We start from the raw sequence: 10478 nt of genomic DNA, 5'->3' as shown, positions 1-10478 counted from the left end.
TAGTAAATAACTAATGTATTTACCATTGAGGATCAGAGTCAGATATTTTACTTTTAGAAAAAGTTCCAATCACAAAATATCTAGTATGAAAAGATAGTTTACCTAATGTAATGACAGACCACAGTGAACAATAAGTTATGCACATTAAAGTATTAAAAATATGAACCATGGAAAATTCTTTCTTTGGTAAAGACATGAGCTTTGAAAGACCACAGAGTGTTGGTTTGTTAAACATCAAAACCTGAAATGCTTAGCCTTTATGGCTAAGGAAGCTGATTACTCAGCCCAGTTTTGAAGAAGTAAGAAAACTTGTTCATACTAAGTCATCAAAATCTTGAATAATTTGCTTTATACAACACCTAGTCTTCCTTTGGACTATCCAGACATTGAAATGTGTTACATTTATTTGTGTTTATTGCAATGAGGCTTTCATAGTAAGCCTCATTTCTCCTGTAAGTATTTTGAATAAACAAACGCACTTAGAGTAGAGGCAAATTGTCACAGATATTCTATCTTAAGTAGCCCAATAATGAAGGTTTTATTTGCAGCAATATCATTTATTGCATTGTTTCAATACTTTCATGTTATATACAGGGCTATAGCCAAAGGCCTTCAAGCACTCAAAGAAATGAGGAAAAGGTCTTTGAAGTGAGGTAGTTGGAAAACTGATGGTTTAGCATTTTATTCTTTCCCTGTGTGAAACTTAGATCTAAATTAAAAATTCACTTGCTTTAGATAGGTGATAGGAAATCTAGTTCACACTTGATTCAAATAAGATGTATTTAAATTAATGAAGTTTACTGTTCTAAATATATTTACACTTTAATGTAATAACTTCAAATTTGGATTAAACTGGCTTTGGATGTTCAAGATGTTGGATTTTTGATCTGTAACCCAGAAATTCCCAAATCCTGCCTACACTTCAGAATGGCTTAGGAGCTTTAAACATACATATTGCAGTACTTCAGCTCAGATTCATAACTCTGAATAGCCAAGATTGCCATTTGATTTTTTTGTTTTAGTTTTACGGTGACATGGTAGAAGTGATAAAAGTGTATTAGGAAGATAATAATTCCAGGAAAAATGTAAAGTATGGACTGAGGCAAAGATAAAGTGAGGAGGGAGGAGTTTCTTGAGAGACAATGAAAACTGATCTTCCAAATCAGGAGTTTCTGAGATAGTCCTAAGGATGAACCAGTATCAAGATTAGGAAAGTGACTATGGTGATGAAAACCATACCTCTTCTGTCAGACATTTCCACAAGTCTGTTTCTTTTAGCTATTTTTGGTTTGCTTTTTGTCTTGCTCTCATGTGCTCTTCCTTTAAAGGCCAGATAATGTTAAATTTACGTCTGTATAAAATAAACCACCAGAAATTCAGAGTTAGAAATGTCATCCTATCAGCCTGGGTTCTGCTTTGAAGAGCCTTTCAGTCAAAAGAAGCTTGGACTTCCCCTGAGAGTTTATTTGATCCTCAAATCTCTCTCTCCCCACCAAGTAAAAAGTTAAAAAGAGAGGAGAAATATCCTCAACAAATTCTTTCTGCAAACAACCCATACCCAAACAGAATAGGATAAGTGAGGTCAAGAAAGAAAAGTCACAGATAAGAGCACCCATTTATGTGCAAAATTATTTTGCACATCACTGTCGGAGCAGGAGTAGTATTAGATAAAAGCACTCTCACTTAATCAAAAGAGGAAGAAGCAGCTCCACACCTCCCATGGATGTTTGTCTGGGCATGTTGATATTTAGTGTCAACTTGTGATCCTCTATGTTCAATCAGATATTCTTGGCAGATGCTCTTTGCACACAGTCCAGTCCTGGACAATCTTGTCCTCAAATTAAGGAAATATGAAGATATGTAAAAAAATATCATCACCAGAAGAGCAAAGAGAAAAATCAGTTTGTTTCAACTAAAGATACACCTCAAACCAAAGGCTCATGTGATTTATTTTGCTTTGCATAAAACTGGTTATTTCATGTAATCTGTAATACCACTTCTCTGATTTTCAATGACTACCTATACTCCCACGTGTGCTCAGAATAAACATTGAGGTGATAATTAACTAGGCATGTCTACTGGGGAAAGAATACCTATAATACTGCTTATCAGGAAGAAAGTTAAAACATTTTTATGGTTATGGGGAGAAATTTCACAAAATATTAACCTTAACATTTGTAACACTGTACACTGAATATTCTTCCTCATATGTATTGAAGACCAGGAGAGCAGTTACATTCTTGATTTAGCTGAATAAATGTTAATAATAGTAAAAGCAATGACAATAGCAATGGTAGCAGTAGCAGATTATTTAAAGCTATTCTTCTTTTTTTTTTTTTTTTTTTTTTTTTGAGTCTGTTGTGGTTTGGACATTAGGTGTCCCCAAAAACTCACATGTGAGGTGATGCAAGAAGGTTCAGAGAAATGACTGGGTTGTAGGAGTCTTAACCTAATCAGTAAATTGATCCCCTGGTAGGGATTAACTGAATGGTAACTGAAATGATAGGGTGTGGCTGGAGGAGGTGGGAATTGGGGCATGGCTTTGGGATATATATTTGTATCTCGCAAGTGGAGCCCTCTCTCTGCTTTCTGATCACTATATGAGCTGCTTCCCTCCGCCACACTCTTTCGCCCATGATGTCCTGCCTCACTTTGTAGACCCGAGGAATGGAGCAAGCCTCTTATGGACTGAGACCTCTGAAACTTTGAGCCCCTAAGTTAACCTTTCCTCTTCCACAGTTCTGGTTGGGGACTTCTAGTCACAGAAGAGAAAAAGCTAATTAAAAGAGAGTTTATTATCTACAAACTATTTGTAAGCTCTAAAAGAACAGGAAGTTTACTCTAATTACTTTTGTATCTTCAGTTCTTTGAACCATGCCTAAGGCTATTCTGTAAGATCTACAAGTAGTAATTGAATAAATAACCATCTACTATGTGCCAGATATTGTGCTAAGTGCTGAGGATAAAAAGTGGACAAACAAGTTGTCTGCCTTCAAGGAGCATATTATTCAGTAGATTGTTTTCCCCTTGAATATATGTAAATAAGTAAAAGATACCATGTATAGGTATGGGTTTTAAATTTCTGTATTGTATCTTCCTAAAAATTTAGTTGTTTTGTATTTATCTCCATGGGAATGTAAATTTCATGTGGAATGAGACCTTGTCTTATTCAGTATGTTCTCTAATACTTACAACATCATCCTGTATATAATCCTCCATAAATATTAATTGAATTAATACCTTTGAAATATTTCCTAATACCTGGATTAAATTTCCTGTGTATTCATTTACTCAGGAAAGAAATAATGTATATTAATTACCAAAAAGACTAAACAGGAGGAGGGGGAATCCAATAGAGATGATTGTTTGAAAGTAATTGGAAATGAAAAATTATAATGCTGGAAAACAGATTAGAAGTTGCCATGGATTATGTGCAGCAACTAACTCAAATGACCATTGTGTCAATGGAATTAGTCTACATTTTGTCCATATCAATGTCAATATCCTGGTTGTGGTTTTGTATTATAGTTTTGGAAACTGTTACCATTTGGAGAAACTGATTAAAAGGCACATGGAGTCTCCCTGTATTATTCGATATCACCACAAGTGAGTCTAAAATTATCTTAAAATAAAACATTTAGTTAAAAGTCACTGAAAATGAGTCAGTTCATTTCAAAATTTTCACTTTTAAAATAAAATAGAAGTTTTGCTCACCCATTATTTCACTTCTAACTTTATATTTGAAGGATTGTTAGAGACACCTTGAAAACCCAAGCCAGCAACTACTGACATAAGATAAAGTAGTATGCTACATAAATGTGTGTGTTTTACCCAACTTTATTGCCATGAAAAATATTTCTAAAATTCAAAATGTCATGTTTTCAAGTTATTCTCAAAGCTTCTGGCAGATGTAGTTGTTTGTAACATTGATTCTCAGTCTGGAGTGTGTGCTGAACAACTTGAACATGGCTTTGGGATTTGGCATGTAGGTCTGTTCAGTCTTTTCAATGATTTTGGATGGCATCCAAGCAAACTCATAAATGTAATATTGAGAACATACTCCTTTTTTTCTCCTTTCAGTTTTTTCCAACAAATAAGTCACTTTCATGGGTATATTTGGAATCTTCCTGTTTTTTCTTCTCATTATTTATTGGTTTCTTATTTAAGTTAAATGTATTTTTACCTGATACTTAAAAAACATACAATTGTACATACTCATGAGGCAACATGTGATGGTTCAATACATGTATATATTGTGTAATGTTTAAATAAATTGAAATATATCTATCTCCTCAAACACTTACTGCTTTGTGGCAAAAACTTCTCATCTAATTTGTGACATATGCAGTATATAATCGTTATCCATAGTCATCCTGTTGTGCAATAGCATACCACAACTGCTCCTAACTTTAAACAAGAAAAGTAGGTGTAAAAAACTTGTAAACCATCTGGATCTTTTTTGATATTTATTCCTTCCTTCCTTCCTTCCTTCCTTCCTTCCTTCCTTCCTTCCTTCCTTCCTTCCTTCCTTCCATCCTTCCTTCCTTTCTTTCTTAGCAAATCAAATGAGAATTTTGTTTTTAAATTAGAATACAGGTATCAATTTACACAATCAAAACTGTCAACTTGAATACCTCTGGTTTTAGGTACCAAGTTTAATGGAAATTTAATTTTAATTCCTATAGCTCAAAATAAGATATTGCTCTTTGAGTAAAAGGTATATCTTGGTACATTTTCACAGTATATAATCAAAAACCTATATTTCTATGTAATTGAAAACTAAAGAGAAATTGGTTAAAAACAAAAATAATGGTGAGAAATACACTCATTTACCAAAACATTATGATCAAATATCTACTTTTTTCAGATTTTTTTTTTGTTATACATAGCATTAGGATTCATTTTGACATAATTATAAAAGCATGGAATATAATTTGCTCAAATTCAGTGCCTAGTGTTTTTCCTTTTCCTCTGCTCTTCCCCCTCCCTGTTACCTTCCCTCTACTCTAATGCTCTTTCTGCTATTTAAATTTAGAATTTTTGGTTACTGTCTTGTGGATATGCATAATGGTGAGATTCACTGTGGTATATTCATGTATGTATGTAGGAAATTTAGGTTAGTTTCATTTCTCTGTTCTTCCCTTATCCTGTCTCTTCTCCCTCCCCCAAATGCCCTTTACCTAGCCCACCAGTCTTCCTTCTTTGTTAATGAAATCCCACCCCCGTTTCCCTTTGTCTTGATGTCTGTTTTTCCCCCTCTTTATTTTAAACTAGCTTCCATATATCAGAGAAAACATTTGACCTTTGAATTTCTGTGTCTAGCTTATTTCATTTAGCATGATCATCCCAAGTTCCATCCATTAACCAGGAAATGCCATAATTTAATTCTTCTTTATGGCTGAGTAAAACTTCACTGTGTATATGTATGACATTTTCTTTATCCTCTTTATCCATTCATGTGTTGAAGGACACCTTGGTTGGTTCCAAAGCTTGGTTATTGTGAGTTGTGCAGCTATAAATATTGATGTTGCTGTGTTGCAATAGTATGCTGTTTAGATCTTTTGTATATATACCAAGAAGTGGAATAGCTAGATCATATGGTGGTTCCACTGCTAGTTTTTAAAGAGAACTCCATACTGCTTTCCAGAGTGGTTTTACTAATTTGAAGTCCCACCAACAATGTATGAGTGTGCCTTTCCCCTCACATCCTCACCAACACTTGTTATTATTTGTATTTTTGATAGGTTCCATTGACTAGAGTGAGATGAAATCTCAGTGTTGTTTTGATTTGCATCTCCATGATTGCTACAGATGTTGAACATTTTTTCATATATTTGTTGACCATTTGTATGTCCACTTCTGAGAAGTGTCTCTTTCATTCTTTTGCTCATTTTAAATATTTTTTTGTGTAAAGTTTTTAATATATTTTATACATATTTGGTGTAAGTTTTATAGACTCTGGATATTAATGCCCCATCTGAACAGCAGGTGGCAAAGGTCTTCTCCCATTCTATAGGCTCTCTCTTCACATTCTTTGTTGTTTCCTTTGCTGTGCAGAAGCTTTTTAATTTGATGCCATCCCACTTACTGATTTTTAGTTTTGTATCTTGTGCTTTAGCAGTCTTATTAAGGAAATTATTTCCTGTGCCAACATATTGGAAGGTTGCACCTACATTTTCTTCTAGAAGTTGCAGAGTTTCAGGTCTTTGATCCACTTTGAATTAACTTTTGTGCGGGGTGAGAGATAGAAGTCATGTTTCATTTTTCGACATGTAGATTTCCAGTTTTTTCAGCACCATTTGTTAAAAAAGCCATCTTTTCTTCAACATATATTTTTAGCACCTCTATCTAATGTCAAATAATTGTTTATATGTGGGTGTGTCTCTGTGCCTTCTAGTTCTTTGGTCTTCAGATCTGTTTTGGTGCCAGTACCAAGCTGTTTTTGCTACTGTAGCTCTGAAGTATATTTTGAGGTCTCTTATTGTGAGGCCTCCAGCACCACTATTTTGCTCAGGATTGCTTTGGGTATTCTAGATCTCTTATTTTTCCAAATGAATTTTAGAATTGCTTTTTCTAGTTCTGTGAAGAATGTCATTGATAATCTGATGGGTATTTCAATGATACTGCATAATACTTTTGGTAGTAGGGAATTTTAATAATATTGATTCTGCCTATTCAAGAACATGGTAGGGCTTTCCAGCTTCTAAAACTTTCTCTTTATTTTCATTAATTTGTCTATGCACTTATCAATCTTGTTTACTCTTTCAAAAAACCAACTCTGTTTCATTGATTCTTTGTACTGATTTTGATCCTCTGTTTCATTAATTATGACTCTGATTTTAATGATTTCCTATCATCTACTGACTTTGGTGTTGGTTTACCCTTTTATCTAGGACCTTTGCATTTAATGTTAGCTTATTTATTTGTTTTCTTTCTATTTTTTTTTTAATTTAAAAGAGCTATTCTTTTTATTCTAAATGCCCAGATATGGCTATGATTTGGTTTTAACTATTTTGCTAGGTGTTCGAGACCAAGCTGGTCAGATTGATCTGTTCCAGTCTATTGTTAAGAGTCAGCTGAGTTCCCACAGGGGTCTCTCTTGGGGAACTTGAGAGCAGCTTCTTAACTCTTTTAATGCCATCTGTTAGGTAGGGTCTCCTTGATGAGGTGGCTTCCTTTGGAAGCATCTGGGATGTCTCCCTTCTCCAGTGATCCTCGTCTTTGCAGCAGGTGCCCTGATTGGCTTTCCTTTCTCCAATGGTCTCAGTAATCTCCCTGATTGAGAGGTTATGTGGCACTTCTTTCTATTTTTTTTAATTTTAGTATATTTTTTAATGTATAAGATCAGTGCTATGAATTTTTCTCTTAGAACTGCCTTCATATTATCTTGGAGATTTTGACATATTTTATCACTATTCTCATTTGTTTGTAAGATTTTGTTTGTTTCTACCCTGATTTCCTCTGCTACCACTTCATCATTCAAAAGTGTATTATTTAGTCTCCAGGTATTAGAGTGGTTTCTGCTTTTTCTCTTGTCATTGATTTGTAATTTCACTCCATTGTAATCTTATAGGATACAAGGAAATATCTTTATTTTTTGTATTTGCTAAGATTTTCTTTGTGACATAAGATGTAATCTATTTTAGAAAATAATCCATGCATTGCTGAGAAGAAGATGCATTCAGTTATTAATGGATAAAATATTCTATAGATTTCTCTCAGGTCCATTGGGTTAATAGTATTTTTCAGATCTCGAAAATTTCTACTTAGTTTATGTCTGAATGATCTATCTAGGGGTGAGAGAGCTGTGTTGAAGTCACCCAATATTATTGTACTGTGGTCTATTTGATGTTTAATATTGAGAAGAATTAGTTTTGTTCGTAGATGTACCATTGTTTTGGACATAAATAATTATAATCATTTTATCTTATTGTTTGATTATTCCCTCAATCAGTATGATATGACCATCTTTTCCTCTTCTGATTAAATTTTTGTTTGAAGTTCACTTTGTCTGATATGAGAAAGGTTGCCCCTGCTTGTTTATGGGTAAAATTTACATGGTATATCTTTTCTCATCCTTTCACCCTCAGTCTGTAGATGTCTTTGCTTATATGGTGACTCTCTTGGAAACATGTTGTTGGGTCTTGTATTTATCTAATGTGCCAATCTATATCTTTAGTTGGAGGAGTTTAGACCATTTACCTTCAATGTTATTATAGAGAGATGATTCTTATTTTTTGCCATTTTGATGTATTTCTGATATTTAATCAAGATTTGGTTCTACTTTAATTGACTTTTCTTCTAGAGTAATGTGTACCATTGCTGTTTTTCAGTTTTTTTTAAAATTTTTTCTTCATGAAACATTTCGTTGTGTATATTTTATAGTTCAGTCTTTGTGGTTATGAATTCTTTTACTTTTTGTTTGTCATGGAAGGTTTTAATTCCATTTTTAATTCTGAAGTTTAATTTTGTTGGGTATACTAATCTTGACTGGCATCTGTTTTCTTTTAGAGCATAGTATATATTATTCCATGCTTTCCTATCCTTTAGGTCTGGGTTGAATTATCAGTTGGAATCTGAATTGTTTTACCTCCACATGGGACCAGCCATTTTTCTCTTGCAGCTTTTAGGATTCTATCCTTATTCTGTATATGAGACAATTTCATTATAATGTGTCTTGGAATGGATATATTGTGAGTTTTTTATTTGGGGTCCTAAATGTCTCTCATGTTTTAATTTTTATCTCATTCTTGAGTTTTGGAAAATTTTGAAAAAAAATATTTTTAAGTTGTAGATGGACACATTTCCTTTATTTTATTTATTTATGTGGTGCTGAGATCAAACCCAGTGCCCCGTGCATGTGAGGCAAGAGCTCTACCACTGAGTCACAACCCCAGCCTCAAGGTTTGGAAAATTTTATGATATTATTTCATTAAAAAGATAATGCAACTGTTTAGCGTTTATTTCAGAACCTTCATATACCCAAATGATTCTTAAATTTGGTCTCTTGATGTTATCTAAATGTCTTGAATATTCTAATCCTGATCTGTTAATATTCTTCCTTTTTGGTCAACATTATTTTCAATATTATATACTTTGTCTTCAAGGCCTGAAAAATCTGTTTTCAAACTGGTCTAATCTATTGGTGATGCTTTCCTTTGGATTTTTCATTTGGTTTATTGAATCTTTCATTCCCAGGTTTTCCATTTGGTTCTTTATCAGAAGCTCTATCTCTTAATTGAAGTGATATTTCCACTACTTGTATTTTTTCTCTAATTTCATTCCTTATGTCTTCACTGAATATTTTAACTATAAATTTTCTAAACTTTTTTCTCTGACATTTCCTCCACTGTGGTGTTAAAGGAGTCACTTGTTGAAGTGTTATGTTCCATTTGAGGTGATGTGTTCCCTTTTTAAATATTTCATGTATTTCTACCCATCCATTGGAATGATTGTTTCTTCTTTTAAGCAAGGGACTAGCTCATGAGCCTCTTTCTTTTATGAACCCTGCATTGGATGAATATCCAGGTATCAATTGTTCAACTTAGTGGGTTGTCTCTATTGATTCCAATGTTGAGTCCACTTTGAGAGATCCTGCTAAATCCTATTTACTACAATCACTTCCAAGCCAAGACACATACATACACAACCTTATGAAAAGTGAAAAATTTGTTGATGTGGTTCTCCATGGTTCCTCTAATGCAGGTATAAACTTGTAGTAAGGTTCTCTTACATCTGTTGTTTCTTCACTGTTCTCTGTGTTTTCAGAGAATTGGGAATCTCTGACTATCTCCTTTCCACCAACTTCAGAGTTTGGATCAATTGATATGAAAATTCTATTGAAAAGGAAGACCCTTTTTAAATAGTAGTTCCTAGCATATAGGTCTTCTGTCATTGCATTTTCAAACACTATGGTAGCAATCTTGTGTTTGTTTGATATCATAGAAAAATAGTCATTATATAAATATAAATATCTACCAATTCTTTTACCTATGTTGACTCCAAAATTGACACTTTTAAAAAATATTATATAAGGGTAAAAATTAATTTTTCAAGCTTCTATTTTTGCTGGAAGTAAATGAATATGCATAACAATATGATTATATACACAATGCAATGTAAACAAAGTGTACGGAAAATGCTTGATTTTGTGGAAAACTTGTGAATTCCTCACATTTGATAAATATTTAAATCTGATCGTATGTAACGTTACTTATAAGCTTCTATTTGCAGATTGCTTTTACAGGCTCATAAATTGAGTATGTGTTAACGATTGTTAAATTGCTTAAACCTAATTAAATTCACAATTCTTTTCTAGTTGATACTTAATATAGCATATTTATAATTTTCAAACTGTTTTAACACCTGAAGTACAACTTATTCCCTTGATAATTAGTTTTTTCTATAGCTGTCAGACAACTATTATTTCTTTTAAGCCTTGTTTTCAAATATAAATCTAATATATATTCCATGTAAAA

The sequence above is a fragment of the Sciurus vulgaris genome (assembly GCF_902686455.1).
Source record: "Sciurus vulgaris genome assembly, chromosome: X".
Taxonomy (NCBI): domain Eukaryota; kingdom Metazoa; phylum Chordata; class Mammalia; order Rodentia; family Sciuridae; genus Sciurus; species Sciurus vulgaris.
This window is presented reverse-complemented; position numbering follows the sequence as displayed.